A 22,534-nucleotide genomic window follows, 5' to 3' on the forward strand; every position below is an offset into this window, starting at 1 on the left:
ACCAGGGCCTTCACCATGTGAGAGTCTCACAAATATAGATTTTTCAGCCTGAGCCCAGTGAATTGAGTCACTGGAAATAGGTCCAGAAACCTGTGTTGCATCAGTTTGTATACATGAAGAAGCATCAGAATCTCTTTGGGTTTTGGAGCATCCAGAATCAATTTGTGGCTGTCATTGTGACTGTCAGCTGATCCCACTCACTCCTAGCCTGATGCCTGCATGTGAAGGGCAGTCTAAACCAATGGTCCTCAACCAGTGGCAGTTGTTCCTGCCATTTCCCAATGTCTAAAGATAAATTTGGTTGTATAATGGAGGAGCAGAGTGCTACTGGCATGTGGTAGACAAAATATGGGGATGATATAAGCTCCCTACATTGGGCAGGACAGCAAGTAATTATTTTAACTCAAATGTCAATAGTGCTGAGGTTGAGAAAGAATTCCAAATGCCCTTAGAATCCAAATGTTCATCAGACACAGGTAGGAATTTTTATCATTACTCCATCCTTTTTATTTATTTATTTATGTTTTTTTTTTTTTTAAGTAGGGTTTCACTCAAGATCAGGCTGACCTTGAATTCACTCTGTAGTCTCAGGGTGACATTAAACTCATGGTGATCATCCTACCTCTGCCTCTCGAATGCTGGGATTAAATCCATATGCCACCATGCCCAGCTCCATTATTCCACCTTCTTATCATTAGGGGACCACAATACGAAGTTGGGTCTGTGAAAATATATATGGCATCAAGCTACTATTCATGTACAAATTTTCAAAGTGCTCTCAGGTAAAAGTAAATGTTGGCTCATTCATTTGTGAGGAAACTTGTAAGTTGATATGACTAGATCAAAGGACAATTTTTTTAAAAAAAATTTATTTATTTATTTATTTGAGAGAGACAGACACACAGAGAAAGACAGATAGAGGGAGAGAGAGAGAGAATGGGCACGCCAGGGCTTCCAGCCTCTGCAAACGAACTCCAGACGCGTGCGCCCCCTTGTGCATCTGGCTAACGTGGGACCTGGGGAACTGAGCCTTGAACTGGAGTCCTTAGGCTTCACAGGCAAGCGCTTAACCGCTAAGCCATCTCTCCAGCCCTCAAAGGACAATTTAACAAAGGAATAACCGACTGAGATGGCTGAGTAGGAAACATTGCCTAAATTTTCAGGGTATTTGTTCTTCTAGATAAAACAAGTTGCTTTGCTAGTGGTCAAAAATTGTCCAAATGGGGCTGGAGAGATAGCTTAGCGGTTAAGCGCTTGCCTGTGAAGCCTAAGGAGCCCAGTTCAAGGCTTGGTACTTACCTGTGAATCCTAAGGACCCCAGTTCGAGGCTCCATTCCCCAGGACCCACATAAGCCAGATGCAAAAGGTGGGACATGCATCTGGAGTTCATTTGCAGTGGCTAGAGGCCCTGGTGATCTCATGCTATCTCTTTCTCTATCTGCCTTTTTCTAATTTTTGTCTTATGTTTATTTATTTATTTGAAAGTGACAGACAGAGAAAGAGGCAGAGAGAGAGAGAGTGAGAGATGATGGGCACGCAGTGCATCTGGCTAACGTGGGTCCTGGGGAACTGAGCCTTGAACCAGGGTCCTTAGGCTTCACAGGCAAGCACTTAACCACTAAGCCATCTCTCCAGCCCATCTATCTGCCTCTTTCTCTCTCTGCCTGTCTGTTGCTTTCAAATAAATAAATAAAAACAAAAACAAAAACAAAAGTTTAAAGATCCTTTAAAATATTTTTAAAAAACTGTCCAAATGATCAGCGATTGTGCAAAGTCTCAGAGAAAATGAAGAGATACACTAAGCACTGCTCCTAGATATCTGATGTTGGCTTTGATGCTCAAACTATATTCAAAGGATGCACCACCAACCATGTGGGTCTTGGATGAAAGATTTTGATCATCTTTCCAACACTTCAAATACCCTAAGGTAAAGAAATGGAAGGCAGTAGAGATCTAGGCAGTGGTAGGAAAAGTTATAGAAGATAAATACTTAGGAGGTGTAGACATTTTTGCACATGTATATATGTTCAGTATGCATGCTTGTGTGTATGTAGGTATGTATACATAAGTGTGCATGCTAGAAGCAGCCAGGGGCTAACATTGGATGTTTTTCTTGACCAGTCTTGCCTTTTTTATTGGGACAATTTCTCTCACTTGAACTGAGGATATGCTGACTTAGTTATTTAACTTCCCAGTTTGCCCTGGGGATGCCCTGTCTCTGCCTCATGAGCACTGATTTTACTGGGGTCACCACACGTGACCAGGTATGTGGGTGCTAGGGCTCTGAACTCAGGTCTTCGTGCTGGTGTGGCAAGTGCTTTACCCATGAAGTCATCCTCTCAGCCTGAAGAGGTGACATTTCTTCAGGCCTGTGAAACAGGAGCTGTGCTGGATGCTTCTGCTCAACTCTATGAGGTGGTTCTTTTCATCCTGTATGTAGATGAGGCGGGGTAATTAGTATGTCAGTTATAGGTGTGGATAGAAGAAGGAGAAAGCAATAGGGGATAAAGTCCACAGAGGGAGAAAAAGAATGTCATCAGGGAAGGAAGGTGTGAGGGAAACCCGAGGCCAGACGTGGGTAGGAGCACTCGTAGCATGTTCCTCACAGGTGGCAACACGGAGGCAGCCATGGGAGACTATGAACATGAATGCAGCATGAAATGGGATCAGAGCTCTGAGGGAATAGCTATTAATAGTACCATGGCTATTTTTTGCCAAGGGACCTTACAGCAGCTGCATGGAGCACCTGGCAGTTCACCATGACTATTAAGATTTGAGGAACTTGGAGTAAAGTACAACTACACTTTGAATCTCAACTGTGCCATGAGCATGTGGCTTAAATTCTCTGTGCCTCCATTATCAGATCTATTAAATGAGGATAATGACATAAACCTGGTATCACATGGAAGGATTTATACACCTGTTCTGACAAACAATAAGAGAGTTGAATCTTTATTTTTAATTTATTTTTCTCCATTGTCATACATGTATATAATTTTGATCTTATTCCCCTCAATTATCTTCTTTTATCTACCCCTCCTCCCCACTTTTCTCCTTCCTCATTGGTCCCCAACTTAATTTTACATATTTTTTTTTTTTTTTTTTTACCAATTGAGTTAAATTAAGGCTGCTGGCATAATCATGGGTGGAAGATTACTTACCATGGAATGATCATCTTACCAGAGGCAACACCACTAATGAACCTGGCTCCTTTCTCTCAGCAATCATTAGCTACTCTGGAAGTTCTGGGGTCTCATGTACCCATTCCCCATTGGTGGTGAAGTATTGACAGGTTCAGTCTTGTGCTGGAAGCCACAGTTTCTCTCAGTTCATGGGTGTAATGGACATGTCATATCCAGAAAACCGTGTTTTTCAGCCCTTCTCCATGTCTTCCTCTTCTTACATCCGTTATGCCCCCTCTTCCTCATGGCTTCCTGAGCCCTGGAGTGGGTGGTGTAGATGTCCTGTTTGAAGATGAGCACATCACACTCTCTTTATATCAGAAATTTTTCCAGTTTTGCATCTCTGCATCAACCACTACCCATTGCAGTAAAACATTTTTGTGATCGGATCCTTAAGCAGGACTAACCTAAAATAAGTATTTAGAAGGCAGTTTGACATGCTGTCTGTTTAATATAACTGCAGTAGTTGGTTTGATTTTTCCTTAGGGTCTATGTGACCAGCCAGATTTTTGGCCAGGTTTATAGTGCCAGGTATGAAATCTGTCCGGTGGAGTGGACCTCAAATCCAACCAGGAAGCAGCTGGTTATTCCCATGACATTCATGCCGCTATTGCACCAAAGAGCCTATCTCACCTGGCAGCTGGTGGTTGAATAAACCTTGTTGTGAGTTGTTTCATTCACACATTGATGAGGTGAACAGGCAAGACTTAACAGACGGCAGCTGTAAGCAGCCTTGGAAGTGCCACAGCCTCAGTTTATGTTGCCCTAAAAACAACTCAGAGGAGGATTTGACTGAAGTGCATTAATTTGGGAAGTGATCCAGGCAGGCCTACAGAGTGAGGAAATGAGGCATAAAGTGAAAGAGCCACAGAGATAGCCGCCATTTACTGAGTTTCTTGTGGGTGCCTGGAATTGAGGATTCCCTGGGGACCTCTGGGATCCAGGGTGGAACATTTATGTCAGAGTCATCTAAGCTGAGGGATATGTGGGCTCTGGCCTTAAGGCTACAGGTTTGAGTAGGCATTGTTCTAAAGATGCCCCAGGTGGTGTTGGCTTTGAGGCTACTGGGCTGCTGGAGATTGGCTCTGGGCTCAGAGGAAGCACCCAGCAAAGCAGTTATGTTTCGTTTCCCTCTTAATTTAGGGTGCAGGCAGGAGGGAGGCTTACAGGAAGCTGAGGAAACTCAAGGAGTTCAGAAAGTTGTAAGATTGATGGTCCCTCCCCTAGGCTATATAAGCAGTAAGCAATTTCCGGGGGGCAGAGACTCTCTCTCTGGTCAATCTGCCTGCAAGAAGTGAAGGCAGCTCCAGGGATGCAGATTTCCTGAGTCCTCACCCATCCTGGGCTGGGATTTTTGGAGGTACAGATGCTTTTTGAAGCACCCCTTCTCCTTTAAGTATCACAGTAAACTCATTAGTTCTCCCGGTTATACATGAGTAGGTGCAGTTTTTCTTTTGGTCTTTCATCATGCCCTGCCTGAGGTAATAAATGTTTACTCATGTGTTGCTAAGAAAAGTCATGCAACAGAGGTGTTGATTCTTGAAGCAGGATGTTACCCTCTATTGGAAGGCGAAAGAAGATGTGTGTTTGAAGGTGAACAGGAAGCCAATAGTGCTTGCTGTAGTCAGAATCAAAAAACAGTACCCTCTCGGCCAGTAATCTATGTCTAAACAGTTAAAGAAACAAGAGATGAGTACAGAAAAGGATATGCAAAAATACTTCAGTGTTATGTTATAGCACAAATTGGAAATAGTGATAATAGCCAACCTTTATTAAGTGGTGGCCTTGTTTTTTTTTTTTTTTTTTTTTACTCTAAATGTTCTACAAATAGGCTAAATTTCTAGCAAATGGAAGCTGGTTAAGCAACAAAATGGAATATTACACAACCATTAAAGGAGATGGCTATGAAGATGCCAATGTCAGGGACACTGAGAAATAAATCTCAGGCAGGAGATGCTATATACAGTAGGACTCCTCCTAAGCACACCAAGCCTCCAGATATGGGAAAAGAGATGGAGTCTGAAGGGAAATTTACCAACATTCTAGCTGCAGTTTTGATTATGTAATGGAGTCCGAGTGCTTTCCCCTCTAGTTTATGGATTCCCATGGATATGCTTATATTGTATTCATCCTGGAAAATATCAGAGAACTGAAAGAGGAGAAAGGGGAAAAAAAATCATATAACCCCTAAAAGCTATGTTTACAGATCCAATGTAGGTTTCAGGGATCAAGAATAACATAAGGGAGAATGGTTCTTTAGAAAAATGAATCTGAGAGCAGGAAGATGAACTGGATCAGGAAAGAACTAAGATGAGGATCTAGCTTGCCAAATAATAGTGATTACAAGGAGTGGGGATAAAAGGATGATTTTCAAGGTTTAAAGGTAAATTTGATGAAAAGAAAGGAGAGAAAAGCAAGAAGTAATTTTAAGGTTTTAAGGCCAATGAAGAGGGTGAAAATCTGCAGCATTATAAAAATTTAGAATAACTAAATTCTTGAACCAGGTTTCTTTGCATCTATTCTCTTAGTTAAACCTAACAACAATCATATGTGCTTTGTCATTAATTTTTCTTATTTTTCAAGTGATGTGTTAGAAGATTAGAGGAATAAAGCCACTTGCCCAAGGTAATGTAGGGTTGGAGCTTAGGTAGTTGTTAAAAGAATTAAATAAATGGAAAAGTAGATGGATTGATGAGTGGATGAATGGATAGCAGTTGAATTAATATTTATCTAATTTTTATTCTAATTTATCTAGCAGTACTAAATTAATAATTATTACAGCACAAAGGAAGATGTTTGCTCTCAGGGCAACTGTCAAATAAAAAAACTCAGCAAAATACACACTTTTACTAAAAAGTGAGGTGTATAGGAAATTGAAGCGGCAGCGGAGAAGTAGAAGAGATCTAGAGCATCCAGAGCCTGCACAGGCCGGCAAAAGTGGCTCCGGCAGCTCCGCCAACCTTGGTGGCGGCAGCACAACAGAAAGCGGCCAGGCTTGGCTCCAGTCACAGGAAAAGCCAGATGCAGGGAGCTTCCACCCACACCGGTGCTCTCCGCAACTCAGGAAACGTGAAGGGAGAGCGGCAGTGAGCAGCGGAGGAGCAGACCAGGAGGTAGAAGCACACGTGGAACAGTGAGAGAACCAGAGCAGCTGCGGCTCCCTCCCCTCCCCCACCGCCTGAGCCCAGCTCCAGCGAACAGAGCAGCGGTCCCGGGACCCGGCTACACCAACTTGAGCCGACAGCGGGACCCAAGCAGGAGCAGAGTTCAGCAGCAATATTAGTGGCTCCAGCACCGGTAACAGCAGCCCCAGCAGTAGCAGCTCCAGTCACGGCAGCAGCGGCAGACTCGGCAGCAGCAGCTTCAGTGTCAGCAGCGGCAGTGGACACAGCAGCAGCAGCTTCAGCAGCAGTGGTGGCTCCAGCAGTGATAGCTACAGCAGCAGCAGAGGCAGCAGTAGAGGTGAGCTCAGCAGCAGCAGCAGAGGCAGCAGCGGCTACAGACCCAGCAATGCAGCTTTAGCAGCAGCAGTTCCAGCAGCAGGGGTGCTGATCTGCAGGGCCACAGTTGCCAGGCTCGGTTTGCCCCGCAGGAAAAACCAGTGCCCAGCTCCAGAAATCAGACTCTGGTCCGTACAGTAGAAGTTCAGTTTAGCCCCTACCTCATGCGGCTCTTGGCGAGGTGAGATGGGGCATGTGAACATGCTTAGCATAGTGCCTGACACGGTAAGTGGAAGCCGAGCAGAGCTTCTATGCCCAATGTCGTTCCCTGGGAAAGATCCCACTCTATAGAGTGAGAAAGTGAGGCTCAGTCACTTCAAAACTATGACCTGAGAGGGAACATTGCAGAATAAGGGTTGAAATAATCTTAAGAGCCAGAAGATGGGAAGGAGGCTGTAGACTACTGTTTTCTAGATGTGACATTGCCATTGCGCTCTTGAACTCACAGCAGCTATTGTTACCTGCACGAGAGCTATACAATATTGGACTCATCAGCATCTTGTCATGGATGTTGCAGAAGCTCATTAGGCCCTATTCCTCCCTGAGGAGTTATTGGAAGTTCATAGTGGCATAGGGACAGGGAAACATTTTCTTCATTGGCATAACTACTGGTAAATTGCTTGTGCTCTGGTAAATAATCCCTCACCCATGCTCATACAAGCAACTCTGATTCAACTCAATGGGAAAAAAAATAGACATCAAAATAGAATTGTGATTAGTGGAGAAGAAGGACTTCATGGGGAGTATATATAGGATAAAGGAAGGTAATGGGAGATGAATATGATTAAAATACATACATGTATGAATTTTTTTTTTTCAAGTAGGATCTTGCTCTAGCCTAGGCTGACCTGAAATTCACTATCCAGTCTCCAGTTGGTCTCAAACTCATAATTATCCTACTACTTTTGCCTCCCAATTGCTGGGGTTAAAGGCATATGCCACCATGCCAGGAAAAAAATTCCAATAAATAAAATGAACTAAAAAAAAAGAAGGTTCCCCAATATTGTACTACCTGCCACACAGAGTGCATATTTTGAGGGGAGGATAGATTTGTGCAAAACGTTACATGTAGCTGTGTTACTTGGGACACTAACCTCCTGCAATTTGCAATAAATGAGACATGCTATGTTGCATTTTCTTTTTTTCCTTCTAATTTTTGATGAAAGCATTCATAAACAGAGACTGTTGATTATAGCACAGTTGTGAGGTGTTTACAGTCATAAGACAGGGAACAAGGCCTTGGTGAACTGAGGCGACTCAGAGGGGCAGATGAAGATCCATCAGATCCCAGAAAGTGCTGTGAACTCAGTGCCCTTGCTCCATTCCAGAAAGTTTTAAGCTCTTATAATTGATGCTTGGAGAAGCTTGTGCACCACAGACTCGGCATGAGGAATCCTAAAAGCCTTATTAACCCAGCCACTTGGCCTTTCTGAGTGCAACCCCTACTGTGGCTATTTTGGCTCAGGATTAGCTGGGCCTCAAGATGTTCTACTGTTGGGATGAAGAGGTTCAACTTAACACCTTTTGCTGCTCCCCCAGTCTTTCCAGACTTGACATTCAGAAAGCCACCTCTGCACTGTGCTGGCTTCCTCTTATGCTTCGCTCTGTCAAGGACATCTCTTCTGTGAACCACTGGAGAAGCTGCCCACACAGGGGTGACTTTGACTTTGCATGCTCTAAAAGCCAGTGTGGTGTTCCTGGCAGCACATATAACCTCGAAGGCTTAGGTTTGTACAGGATCCTATTTCCAGCTTTTTGGAGACACAGCTGGACAGGTCCATGTGCAAATCAGCAAAAAGAGGCAGGACAGATGGGTGGACTTCAGATGTGCTTCTAAAACATATTTATTTATTTGAGTGACAGAAAGATAAAGATAAAAAGAGAGACAGAGAGAGAGAGAGAGAAAAAGAGAGAGACTAGGGGTATACCAGGGTCTCCTTTCTCTACAAACTCCAGCTGCATACACCATTTGTATATCTGGCTTTATGTGGATCCTGGGGAATTAAACCCAGGCCTTAAGGCTTTGCAAGCAAGCACTTTTAACTGCTAAGCCATTTCTCCTGTACCATGATGTGCTTTATAAGCTAAGATGGGCCTTCTCTTTCTGTATTAATGAATGTTATCTATAGCTCTTGTTATCTGCCTCATGGTTTAGGGAATAGAGCAGGAAAATTGTGATAAAACACTTAGAAATCTCCTGGTGTAAGGTGGAGTTGGAGGGGTGTCAGAATGATGATGGTGTCTGGAAACCACGGCAGCTTGAGTTGTTCCCCCAAGGATAGGACTTTAATTTTATTTGACAGTTGCCCTGAGAGCAAACATCTTCCTTTGTGCTGTAATAATTATTAATTTAGTACTGCTCAAATAATGATGCTAAAATCATTATTTATTGAGCACTGTTTGTTTCAATCACTCAGCCAAGTACTAACACACACAGCATAAGATTTCAGCCTCTGAATTCAAGCCACTGAATATTACTGACTTCACTGTATAGGTGAGGAGCTCATAGCTTATGAAGATGTCAGTTTTAACATCTTCATCATTACTCAATCCTGTGATGCTGGGATGGGCATTTTACAGTTGAGAAAACTAAACCCCAGGAACCTGTCTTCTTCAGTGATCTGTTTTCAGAGTCAGTATGTGAATCCAGGTCTCTTGACTCTCATTGATGGTCCATATTAGTGGTATATGTGTTTTCATTAATGTCCTTCTGATTAAGTCGTGGAAGAAATGTTCACAGTGCATTGTCTCAATCCTGCAAGGAAGTATTTGATTAGTCATTTTTTGGTTGCTCTGGACAAAATACATGACAAAAGCAAATTAAGGAAGGAAGGATTTAGTTCAGCCTACAGTTCCAGGGAATCCTGTCCATCATGGTAGAGAAACCATGCAGAACCCAGAAGCATTGGCAGTGAGAAAGGAGAGAGGAATAAATGCTGGTTCTCAGCTCTTCTTTTTATTCAATCCCAAGTTCTCAGCATATAGAATAGTGCAGTCCATAGTTAGAGTGGGTCTACCCATCTCAGTTAACATACTCTATAAAGTCCTTCAAGACATTCTCAGAAGGTTATTTATATTGTGATTTTAAATTCTACCAAGTTAGCAAACAAGATTGACCATCAGAGTACAGCATATAGACCAGGAAAGCAAGGCTCAGAGAGGGTTAACCATTGGAACAGTGCTGTACAGGGAGGAATGGTGAAGATGGCTGGGCTTGCCCAGCCCCATTCTACCTCCAAGGTTCTGTTTGCTTTAAGAATGATCTATAATACCTTCAGTAAGAGAAACGAAATCAAGTGATTGCCCTTAGGGACATCATTGACCTTTGGGTTTAGGATAGACCAGTGGTTTTGGCATAGACCACTGGTTTTGGCAATTGGCCAGATGATTAGAAATGGGGCCCTGCATGTCTACATCCAGGAAAGGATAGAAGGGAAAATCAGACATGACAGCATTTAGGATGCACCAGCCCCATCCACTGAGCACAATATGGGAGTCTTTGTCTTCTTTAACATCCCAAGTTCCACCCTTTGATTTGCAACAACTTGCTGTGCTGACCTGTTACCAGTTCCTTCCTCTGCCTGCCATGGTCACTGGGTACTCTCGAGACATTCTAATATTCTTGGTATTTTCCAAGGAGACATTTGGTTCTGCTGAGGAATTACCAGGTTGTGAACTGTTGTACTGTGTAAAAGCATCATTGGCTTGTCAGCCTGGGCTGTCACAGGTGACACCCAGGCCCTGGAGAGTGACAGGAAAATAGTAGGCCAACTGGCAGCTTTCAGAAAGCATCTTTCTCACCTGGGCAAGGACTGTGCCTGGGCTTTTTGTACCTGGCAAGATGAGCAAAGCTTGGTAAAATGAGATTAACTGCTCCTTTTTATATCTTCTTCCTGACTGATGGCCTCAGAAAACCATTCATCTGGTCTGAAGATGGGCAAGTCCTGTTCTTGATGTCATTACAGCCTATGCTTAGCTCATGCTCCAGGGTGGAGCTTGACCTTTGCATCCTACTCTTCATTTAACAGTCACAGTTGTAGGAAAACATACCAATCCAGGAGGCTGCTAGAAGGTACTCAGGTTGGCTATCAAAGCCATTTCCCCAGCCTGCTTTGCTTAGAATTCTGATTAAAACAGGAGACCTTTATAGCCTTTCTTCCTCCTAACTGACAATCTATGGAGGTCACTTGATCTTTTTTAAGCTCCAATAGGAATCCTAGAACCATTCCATTACCCGTGGGTTCCAAATGAAAGAAGCCCATTTAGCATTGAACAGAAGACATTAAACACCTCTGTACCCATCTAACATGTGGATTCTTTAAGCTTCTCACTCATGAAGGCACAGAGGCTGGGGATAAAGAGGTGATCAGAATGGAGTCTGTCTCCAGGGTCAGATAATTCTGAAGGAGAAATAGACAAGACAGCATTGTCCGGACAGTGTGAATAGGCTTGAGAGTGAATTATCATGTGAAGACAATGGGCAGCACAACTTGGAGAGACACCACTGTTTTTCCAAGAGCTGAAGAAGAAGGCATGGTTTGATGACTTCTGAGGACCTAGTGATATCTTATCCTGGGTCTCAATGCTGGTTCCATGGCACCTCGTGGTACAGGTGGAGCTGTGTACTGGGCTTCTGTACACTACCTATAGTGCCTTAGGAAATGAACACTAAAGTAAGTGCAGTCAACCTCAGGAACTATGTGAGCACAGTGGAGACTGGTTCTGCCTGGGGAGACAGCAGAAGGGGGAGAGAGAGAGAGAGAGAGAGTGAGAGAGAGAGTTAGTTCTTGGGGAGTTGCGTGGCAGGTCCCAATAGTTCAAGAAGAAAGGAAGAATGAGGTCACAACATAGAACCCAATGTTCCTATGTAAAGCCTGCAGCAGCCATAAAGTCACAGAGTGGAGGGCATGGTAGTGAATGCATGTATGCTGGACCCATGATGCAGGGGTGAGGAGTTGGTGAGGAAGTAGCAGGATCTTGTCATTGAGCAAAAGGTCAAATGCTTCAGGCTAAGGAGCTTATACAGATTGTACAATGAAGGCAGTAAGGGCTAATAGGAACTGTTGTTATTCTTACTAAAAATTATTATTATTAATTCTTTTGAGACAGAGTCTCTTGTTCCCCAGGCTGGTCTGCAACTTGCTGTATAGCCAAAAATGATCTTGAACTTCTGATCCTTCCATCTCCATCTCCATCTCCCAAGTGCTGGGTATAAGAATGGAATCACCATGATTGGTTTGTGCTGTGCTGTGCTGGGGATCAAACCTAAGTCCTTGTACATGTTAGGCAAGCACTCTACCAACTGAGGCACATCTCCAGCCTGCTACCAAGGGATTTTAAGCAACAGAGTGACACTGCCAATTTCCAAAAATTAGACTGTGCCTATGGGTGGACCCAAGGTGAAGACTGTTAAACCTCCAGAGGTGAAGGTTGAAAGCAACATTAAAAACACCGGGGGAGAAGAGGAGGAGACAGACCTCAGAGGTCACATGATACAATACAGCCCATGAGAACTGATAATAATTGGCATAGGGTTTAGGGCCGACAAAGGGAGAAATTAGATGGTTTCTTCCAGCCCAGACTATGGTCAGAACCCCATGGAAAGAAAATTTAGAAAATTCTCTTTAAGTACTCTGGAAGCCTCTATTCCAGGAAGTGGTAGATGCCATAGAGAGAGAATGAACCAATTATTACCCTTATTGCCCTCAACAAGCCACTGTGGAGCCAGCAGGTGCAGTTCCCCAGGCCTTAAATCTCAGGATGGAATGTCTGGCTTGAGCTTCTGTGTTTGCTCCAGTTTCTTACCTGACTTGGGGTTATTCTCCAGCTTTTATAGTGTAAGCAATACAACATCTCCGAGTCTCTCTGGGAAAGGACTGTTCTTTCCCCTTGAGTGGTTTCGAGCCAAGCATGTAACGTTGCGTGAATGTTTGAAAACTTCTCCTGGTTCTCAGAATGCAATTCTGACAGTGCTGAAGGCTGCCAATTAAATGAAGATTTAGATAAAGGCTGTGTGGGAGAGGGAACACAATATTCTGAAACCTAATAGTGGTTCCTTATGTCTTTTTGGGGCTCTGGAATAATCCTGATTGACTGGCTCTCTGCTTTGGGCATTCCCATTTACTGGACAATTTAATAACATTTAAAATTTTTGACAACCTTTATTTGAGGGCAGACATCCTTGGGGGAAGGGACTGTGAGTGAGGATGTGAAATCTCTACTGTTAGTAGAAAATCATGAATTTGAATAAGGCTCTCTTTACATTCAGGAGGGGTGAGCTGCCTCTTAGCAACAGTAGCTATATGAAGCGTGTAACCACGGCATGTGCCTGTTTTAGGGCTAAGCCCTTTCCCAATGTTTGTACCTTCTGGAGTGTCATTGGGGCTGCGGTGACTATACCGATCACACAGGAGAAGCCTCCTTCAGCTGTGCACCCAACAAGCCACACTTCTGGTGGTCCCAGATCTCTAGCTCTTAGTCATCCTCTCAGCTTTGGATTCAGGGAGAGCTTTAAGAATTAGACAGGATGGAACTAGGAAGATGGATCAGTGGGTAACTTACTTTGCACATAGCCTGATGACCTGAGCTTGGATCACCAGCACCTATGTAAAATGCCAGGTGAAGAGGAGCAGGGAATCTTTGGAGATTGCTGAATCAGTGAGCTATAGGTTGAATGAGAGACCTTGTCTCAAAGAGTAAGGTACAGTGATATTGACCTCTGGCTTCTGCATGCACACACATCCACACACGCCCCAGAATTGAGGAAAAATTCCAAGAGAAACCCAATATAACTTCTCTCCCAGCATATGAGGAGGTTCATGATGTCACTCATTCATTCAACATATTTACTGCTGGATTGTGTGTGCCACTATTCTAAGCCCCAGAGGGATAAAGTGCAAAGAGGTAAGTCTTTGCCTTCATGCAGGTTTTCTTTTTCTTCTTCTAGAGGCAAACAGCAAAAGAATTCCAATAATAATAAGGCACCATGAAGGGGAAAAACATGATAAGAGTGCTTCTATAAAATTGGGATTGGGGCTGGAGAGATGGCTTAGCGGTTAAGCACTTGCCTGTGAAGCCTAAGGACCCCGGTTCGAGGCTCGGTTCCCCAGGTCCCACGTTAGCCAGATGCACAAGGGGACGCACGCGTCTGGAGTTCGTTTGCAGAGGCTGGAAGCCCTGGCGCGCCCATTCTCTCTCTCTCCCTCTATCTGTCTTTCTGTGTCTGTCACTCTCAAATAAATAAATAAAATTAAAAAAAAAAAAGTTTAAAATTGGGATTGGGTCTAAAGATAGCCTTTCCTGAGTTCCGTGGGTCTGTGGGGAAAGAACATGCCAGAAGGAGCAAAATTAAGTGTGAAGTCTTGAAGCCAGAAATAAAGTGGCTGGACCAAAAGCAGGAGATGAGATCAGATAAATGAATTTAGGCTATGGGAATGGTGTGCTTGTTATTCTGAATAGTGATGGGAAACCATGGAGGGGGTTGTGGGGAGGACAAAAGGGTGACATCATCTGTTACTATGTGCAGCTAAAATAAACGAGAAGCCTGCAGAAGCTCCCCTCCTCCATATCCTACTCTTGCCCAGTTTATATTAGGTTCATTTTACAAATGTGACTTGTTCAGTTTTTACAATGACACAATGAAATAATTAGTACTCCTATTATCATTATTCTCCATTTTATCAGTGGAAAAGCTGAGACTGAGAGCAGGCCAGGGCACCTAGATAGCAAATAGTAGAAACAGGATGGCTTCAGGTAAAAGCACACTCTCCCAGTGTGGTAAGTTTCAGGTAGCATTCAGTCGATGAATGCTTTGTGTCATGGACTGAAGGAGGTTGAAAGCCACCCAAATGTACTGTTGACCCCAGGAGTCACCCCAGCAGAGTGAGAGAGACAGAAAACTAAGCAGAAAGTTAACATACAAAGCAGTACTGGTTGGATTAATGGGTAGAGTTCTGTTCTTTAGATTAGGGAATGCAAATGGAGATCTGGCTCAGAGGGAGTAAGCAGCACAAAAACGACACTTGAGCTAAAACTGGGTGCCAGGTTGGAGATAGTCAAAGATGGTGACATGCATATTTGGGAGGGGAGTCCAAGCAGAGGAAGCAGTAGTTCAGGCATGTGGTAGACAGCATGGTATGTAGAGAAGAGGCAGACATGCACTGTGCATTTGAAAGGTATGTGTGGTTATGCCCACAGGTATCTTTGTAGTGTGTGTTGATGATGCTGGTGGTGATGTGATGTGAGGAGAGAGAGGAAGACTATTGTTTTTAAATTTGGAGAGACCTATAAAGAGGGATAGAGACGGACACACACACACACACACACACACACACAGAGAGAGAGAGAGAGAGAGAGAGAGAGAGAGAGAGAGAGAGAGAGAGAGACTATGGGTGAGCGAGGACTTTCAGCCTGCTGCAAAGAAGTTCCAGACACTTGTGGCTCCTTGTGCTCATGTGCAGCATTGCATGCTTGCATCACTGTATCTGGCTACGTGGGACCTGACGATTCGAACATAAGTTTTAGGCTTCGTAGGCGACAGCCTTAACTGCTAAACCATCTCTCTAGCTCATAAAAGGCAACTTTATCCCTGATTACATTTTTTTTCTTTTTCAATAGACTTCATTATTTTGAATATTTTTATTTATTTACCACTTCCCCAGCCTGATTTTATTTTTAAAGTAGTTTTCATTTATAGTGATAAGCCTACATTGATATTTTTTTTTGGTGATGCAGCCAAATTTAATAAGGGCTTCTTACAGGAGCACGAGTGTGAGGTTATTTATATAAGTATGAACTAGTGGATAAAGCACAAAAGGTCTCTTCCTCCCCCAGAAATAATTAATGGCCTGTGGTCGGGTCTCATGAGCTCCTTTCTCCATAATGGAATGTTGCTGTGCCCAATCTTGTTCAGTTCTTGTATAGGCAATTATAACTGAGAACATGATTTTGGTACTATGTTCTAAAAGAAACAAACAAGCAAGCAAACAAACAAACAAACAAAGCACAAGAAAACCCATCCTCCTGGGAACCTCCTTAGAATCTAATTTACCTGATTCTCAAGTGTATAATCAACCTAGGATTGCAGAATCTTCATGTTCATGTTTATAAAAAAAGGAAGCATGTTGGTTTTCTTCCATAGTTCTTCTTTTTGCTGACTATTTTATACTAGGCACCAAGAAAACAAAAAGGACAAAATACACTTGGGAATACATTTGTATAGAGAGGGACAACCATGGAAAGCCAACTTTTCCTATGAGCTTGTGCCAACTGTGACCGCCTTCCAGCCATCATTCCAGGGTGGTGATTTGCAACAGCTGTGAACAGAAGTAACACAGGGAGGTGAGGTGGGTGCTATGATCCCCATGTTACAGGAAATTATGCTCATGGTTCCCAAGGGTTGAGGTAACACTTAGCAGACTCAACTGATTCCAGCACCTACTTCTCTATTTGATCCTAGTGTTCTCTCTTTGTTTCTCGCCCTACTTTCCTACCTCCTTCCCTTCTTCTTAAATAGAATCAGGATATTCACTATCTACCAACTCTAGAAAACAACTCAAATGCAGAGTCACACAATTTGTGAACAGGCATGGGTAAGCATAAGTCTTAACAATGGGTAAATGGCTTGCCTTTGGGAAGGCAATGCCAAAAGCAAGGCCAGAGGTGCATAGGACACTGCTGGCTCAGTCCATGAGTCCTGCACACACACATTGACAGTGATGAAAAATGGCAGCATGTCATTTACTTGCAAATTGAAATTGGCATAAGATGTAAAACTATAAGCAATAGAAAAGAGTGCATGCTTACTCTTACAAACATTGAAAAACTGCATGTGTAAGCATACTCACCTGTTACTAATATTCTCTGAAGAAATAATCATGAGGAACTGAAGTACCATGTATACATATACACGCACACACTGTGTCCAGCAACTAAATACAGCAGAAAATCTACCACTCTTAGCTGCCATCTTCTGAAACCCAGTATGGTCATTTGCATATCTGCTGGGGCTGAAGATTGCCAAGATGGAGATCAAATTGGCAAAACTCTATCTTGGCAAGAAAGCTTAAGCCAGGACCCTGGGATTAAAACCAGAATAATCCCTTGCCAAAAAGAAAAGCTCAGAGGCCAGGGGTGAGTGGGAGGAATGAGAGGACCTCAGGTTCAGAAGATCTGTCAGAGTATTGCATCATATTTTATCATATTGTCTGTTTACCTGGATTCAAAGACATTGAGTTGCTTCAGCATAAATTATGTATACACACAAACCTGACAAAAAGGAAGCCCAGAAAAATGCAAACAGTTTGATTTGTAGGGCTTTCAGCATCATAGGTAATGTTTTTCCCACTTTCTTTTTTTTTTTTAGAGGTCTGAGGATACTGCTGAAATTTTATTCTGGCAATAAAAGTAAAATATATGGATGTTAACAAAGATGAGCTGAGAAGAGCCTCTGAAAGGATGTAACTGGTTAGGATTTAATATTCATTAAGATTTTAAAAAATCTATTATGTATATTGAAGAAGTCATAAAAGCAAACCCAATGCCACCACCCTCTTCCCTCCTAGGCACAGGCAGTGGCTACTTCAAAGCAGGATACAGCTCTGTGAAGGAAAAGGGATGTTGAGAGTATGGCTGTTGCCCAGGGGCCAGAGTGATGTGTGTCATGCTGGAGGGGCACAGCTGGACAGGTCTTTTGCCTCCTTTCATCCCAATCCACCATGGACTTGGTGAGCTGGCTGACCCAGTGAAGCTGACATTCAATTCTCCCTCACCAGGCTGCAAGAGATAGTCCTGACAACACACGTGCCATCCATCTTGGAAGCTTTCCTCTAGCATAGCCTAATTATGCCAACTGCAGCCAAACCTCTACTTGTGCTTTTTTTGGGGATGGGCAGAAACAGATAGGAATGGGTAATTGGGAGACATTACAGAAGGGACTAAAGTATTGTTTTTCAGGCTTTAATATAGATAGTATTAATGCCATGTTATTATAAGCTCTGAGTAAAAGGGTTGCTGCCAGATCATTCTCAAGCCAGAAAGACAGAAGACCCTTTTCCTCAAGGGGTGGGAGACTTGCATAGGAGCCTTCAAGGCAGAAACTGACCTGTCAGCATTAGCACCTTCTGTGTCACTGTCCAGAGAGGGGGGTAAATGCACAGGAAACTGTCTTAAGGCTTTTCCCCAAATAGCTAGGTTCATCCCTTCTATTCTATCAGAAATTAATGTGGGGCTGGAGAGATGGCTTTGGGCTGGAGAGATGGCTTAGCAGTTAAGCGCTTGCCTGTGAAGCCTAAGGACCCCGGTTCGAGGCTCGGTTCCTCAGGTCCCACGCTAGCCAAATGCACAAGGGGGCGCACGCATCTGGAGTTTGTTTGCAGAGGCTGGAAGCCCTGGCGCACCCATTCTCTCTTTCTCCCTCTGTCTTTCTCTCTGTGTCTGTTGCTCTCAAATAAATAAATAATTAATTAAAAAAAGAAATTAATGTGAATTCAGGGAACCTATCTTGTTATTAATAGAACACAGAGTATTGGGGGCATCCTCAATAAGGAAAATATGAGCCAGCACTCAGGTATTCACACTCATAGATATGCATCCCATCAACATACCTAATGGAGGTAACTGAGGAACAACAAATATATAATCTTCAGCTACAGGACTCATTAAATCTGTACTGTCTGATACAGAAGTCACTGGGCAACATGGCCATACTTAAATTTCATTTAGTCAAATGAAATAAAACTAGAATTTCAATGTCTCAGTCATGTAAGGAGAATTTTAAGTGCTCAATAGCCACATGTGGCTAGTGACTAATAGAAAGGGTAGATCAGGATATCTTCATTGTCACAAAGATATGTTATACAGATCTGGGTTAAATTAAATTATGGCATGTATGTATAATGCAAATTTTTCCATCTTCTCAAAATAAGAGGTAGGTAGAGACAGTCTGACAAGGTCTCCCTAGTATATTTCAAATCAACAAGTTATACAATTTTATGATATTAGTTTTTCTTTAAAAACAAGTTAAGTATATACATATACATATTATATGTATAGAAAAATGACTGGAAAGGAGCACACCAAATTTTCAGCAGTGCTATCTTGAGGAGAAGGGGTTGACATTCATTTTTTACTTTCTCTACTAAAGCATTATTTGAATAAAATATTTCATTGTGCATATGTTCCTTTTGTAATTCAAAAGAGTTTTATTTGATGAATAGCTATGGGATTATTGAGAAACATGAACAAAAGACTGTTATATTTGTCTCTTTAGCTGACCAAGGGCTTGTCATGTGGTTTTGTGGGGTTGACCAGTTGGCTTATTGGGAAAAAGTAGGGTAGAAGAGGAAAGAATTTATTACATTATGGCACACACTGGCATGCCTGCCCTGACTAGAATGTTCTCTTCTTGTGGAGGAGGGGGAGCACATATACATTATAGTCATTTTGAGGACCCCTCTGTTAATCTTTGAGTCAATCACAGCTTATGTTACACAATGAGGCAAGGAAAATATTGAGCATAAATGTCCAGGAGAGCCAGAGAGGCTAAGAAACTGTGGATATATTGGTCCTAGAGGCTTCCTTGTCACTTTAGTAGGGAGCAAAGATGTCTCTGTGTGTGCTGTGATTTGAGGAGTGTGTGTGTGTGTGTGTGTGTGTGTGTCATATTTTCTACCTTAGGGAATTTACTTGTTGGCCAGCTTCTATACTATAAAATAGGCAAATACTCAGAGCAAAGTCTTTCTTTCTTCTTCCCCATCAGGAAATCAATTCTGCTTTCCCTCTTCAGTTCACCACAACATACCCTTGAGTGCCATGGACATCCTAGTCTGGAGTGTCAATCACCGGATACACTCTTAGGACTCTTTTGGGTCCACTTCAGCTATGAAACACTGGGCAGGATTCCTTGCCTTTGAAATTCAATTCCATTCTGGGGATGATAGGTTATCACTAACCCATATCACATGGTGAGAGACTCATCCAGTGTTTGGCACAAATAAGTGTTAAATAAATGCTTTCTTCCATCGAAATTAGCTTTTAATTTTTTTAAGTACCTTGCCATCACCTGTTCTCTGTGTGGCCTCATCTCTCTTTCTCAGGTGGATTGAAGGGCATTTGAAGAGAGGAAACATCTTGAACCTCCTCTGTCTATACCTCCAGCCCCCTGACATTGGTGTGACTATTAATCCTTACCTGATGCCTGTGAAAGTGAGGGCCAGGGCATCTCAGCTACAGCTAGGAGCACAGCACAGGAGGTCCTAGGGGAAGCTTTGAGCCAGAGAGCCCAGCACAATCCTAGGATCAGTAGTGAAATTGGCAGGTAGGCAGGGCTGACATTCATGTCTCTGATGCATGATTTTATGAAGGAGAAGATCCCAAAACTGGTATCAGGGAGGAAGTATCCAAGGTTTCTTATGTGTTTTCTTTTTTTTTTTTTAATTTTATTTATTTATTTGAGAGCGACAGACACAGAGAGAAAGACAGATAGAGGGAGAGAGAGAGAATGGGCGTGCCAGGGCCTCCAGCCTCTGCAAACGAACTCCAGACGCATGCGCCCCCTTGTGCATCTGGCTAACGTGGGACCTGGGGAACCGAGCCTCGAACCGGGGTCCTTAGGCTTCACAGGCAAGCGCTTAACCGCTACGCCATCTCTCCAGCCCTTATGTGTTTTCTTAAAACAACTAAACTGTCTTGCTGTTAACTTCTGCCTATTGACCATACTTACAACTTCACCCTTAGTCATTTGGTGTGTAAAACCAAGGATTTTCTACTACTAGTGACAGATTTTAATGTGAAACAGTACCAACATGGTATGATTTGTATTTGCACCAATGTAGAAGCATATAGGTAAATAAATGTGTACATATGTATGTGAACTAATATGTACATGTGTGTGTGAGTGGCACTTAGTATTATGTGTTCTGTACTTCCAAATTAAATTAGCCTATTCATTCAATTCTATTTGTAAACCCCAATTCTTGCTCCTTTTAGTCACTTGAGGACATGGGTGCAGTGGTGAAACCTCAAGTCACCTCATGCACAAGTTACCAGCCTCCATCAGATGCACAAAGAAACTTCCTGCCTCCTTGCTTCAGTTTTCCTACTGCTGAAAATCATCCTTTCCATGGGCCCATTAGTGCCTCATGCTCCCCACTTGGGGGCTTTTTGTTGGCAAATTTGCCATTTAAAATGTCCCCCAAGTGTAAAGCTAAGTGCTGTTGATTGTCCCCAAGTGCAAGAAGGCCATGATGTACCTTCGGAACAAGTGTATGTTAGATGAGCTTGGTTTAAGCATGAGTTATATTGCAGCTGGCAGGAATGTTAATGAGTCAAATAGTATGTAGTAGTAAGGTTCAGCAGAAATACACCAAAAATATAGTTATGAATGGTTGATTGACAGCAGTGTTATGACCAGAAGCATATAGGAATCTATCCCTGTATTGGTATTAGTAGCAATCATTTGGAACTTAAGTTATTTAGTATGTACTGAGACTTTATTAAACATAGCTACTGAGAATGAGAGCCAGTTTTATGTAGAAATTTTACTGTGTCCCTAATAGAAGAGGGAGTGGACTGTGATGTTTATGCTCATAGAACCTGGGCTAGCATAAAGGTGCCACTCTCTCCTGTTTGTTTTTTTTTTAATTAATTAATTTATTTGAGAGCGACAGAGACAGAGAGAAAGACAGATAGAAGGAGAATGGGCGCACCAGGGCTTCCAGCCTCTACAAACGAACTCCAGACACGTGCGCCCCCTTGTGCATCTGGCTAACGTGGGACCTGGGGAACCGAGACTCAAACCGGGGTCCTTAGGCTTCACAGGCAAGCGTTTAACCGCTAAGCCATCTCTCCAGCCCTCTCTCCTGTTTTTTATTAATATGTTATTTATTTATTTGAGAGCAACAGACAGAGAGAGAAAGAGGCAGATGCGGGCGGGGGGGGGGGGAATGGGTACGTCAGGGCCCCTAGCCACTGCAAACGAACTCCAGATGCATGTGCCCCTTCGTGCATCTGGCTAATGTGGGTCCTGGGGAATTGAACCTCAAACTGGGGTCCTTAGGCTTCACAGGCAAGCACTTAACCGCTAAGCCATCTTTCCAGCCCCTCTCTCCTGTTTTGCTGAAAACCATAGCAGCTTGGGAACCTGCTCTGAGCAATCATGACAGGATTTTCTGCAGGTGTTTCTTCTTTCCTAGCCCTTGTAGCCAGGTGCGCACTTAAAGAAATGACTAATTCATATTTTCTGTGCCTCTTGGGCCACAGATAAAACCTTGCTGTGTGTATTAAGCAATCCAGCTCCCTCTTCAAGGCAGCCAGGAGCCACTCACAGGCCGTTTTTCACATCCCAACACAGAAAGGATGTAACTAGTCCTATCTCAGGTGAATAACTGGCTGCGTTCTGAGATTTTCCTCACTCAAGAGCAATATCAAGTGGAGACCTGGTGGACACCTTGACTAACCCCAATGTTTGTGGATATGCAATGGACTATAAGAGAACAGCACGGTTCCCAGCTCAGTCTCACTTGCTCTGGAATTTGGGTTCTACCATATCCAATATCCACAGCAATAATGATTTAAATCATTTGTTTAGTTATGGTAAGCGAGTCCCATAGGGAATCTCTATCACACACATTACAACTACATGAGGGTGTTTCTATGAACGTACCTGTATTAGTCAGGGTTCTCTAGAGGAACAGAATTGATAGAATGAATTGTACTGAAAGGGAATTTATTGGATTAGTTTATGGCAGTCCAACAATAGCACTTTGCAGGCCTGAGAGTGAATGAACCCAGTAGCTGCTCAGCCTAGGAGGCTGGATGCCTCAGCTGTCCTAATCCAGCACTGAAGGCCTGGAG

The 22,534-nt window shown here is 43.1% G+C and overlaps 1 protein-coding gene across 1 annotated transcript in view; it reads left to right on the forward strand.

Moving 5' to 3' along the window:
- Positions 1-22,534, forward strand: part of Cdh13 (cadherin 13) — a 1,153,296-nt gene that overhangs the window by 19,254 nt on the left and 1,111,508 nt on the right. The window lies entirely within an intron of this gene.

This window comes from Jaculus jaculus, chromosome 1, assembly GCF_020740685.1.
Source record: "Jaculus jaculus isolate mJacJac1 chromosome 1, mJacJac1.mat.Y.cur, whole genome shotgun sequence".
NCBI lineage: Eukaryota > Metazoa > Chordata > Mammalia > Rodentia > Dipodidae > Jaculus > Jaculus jaculus.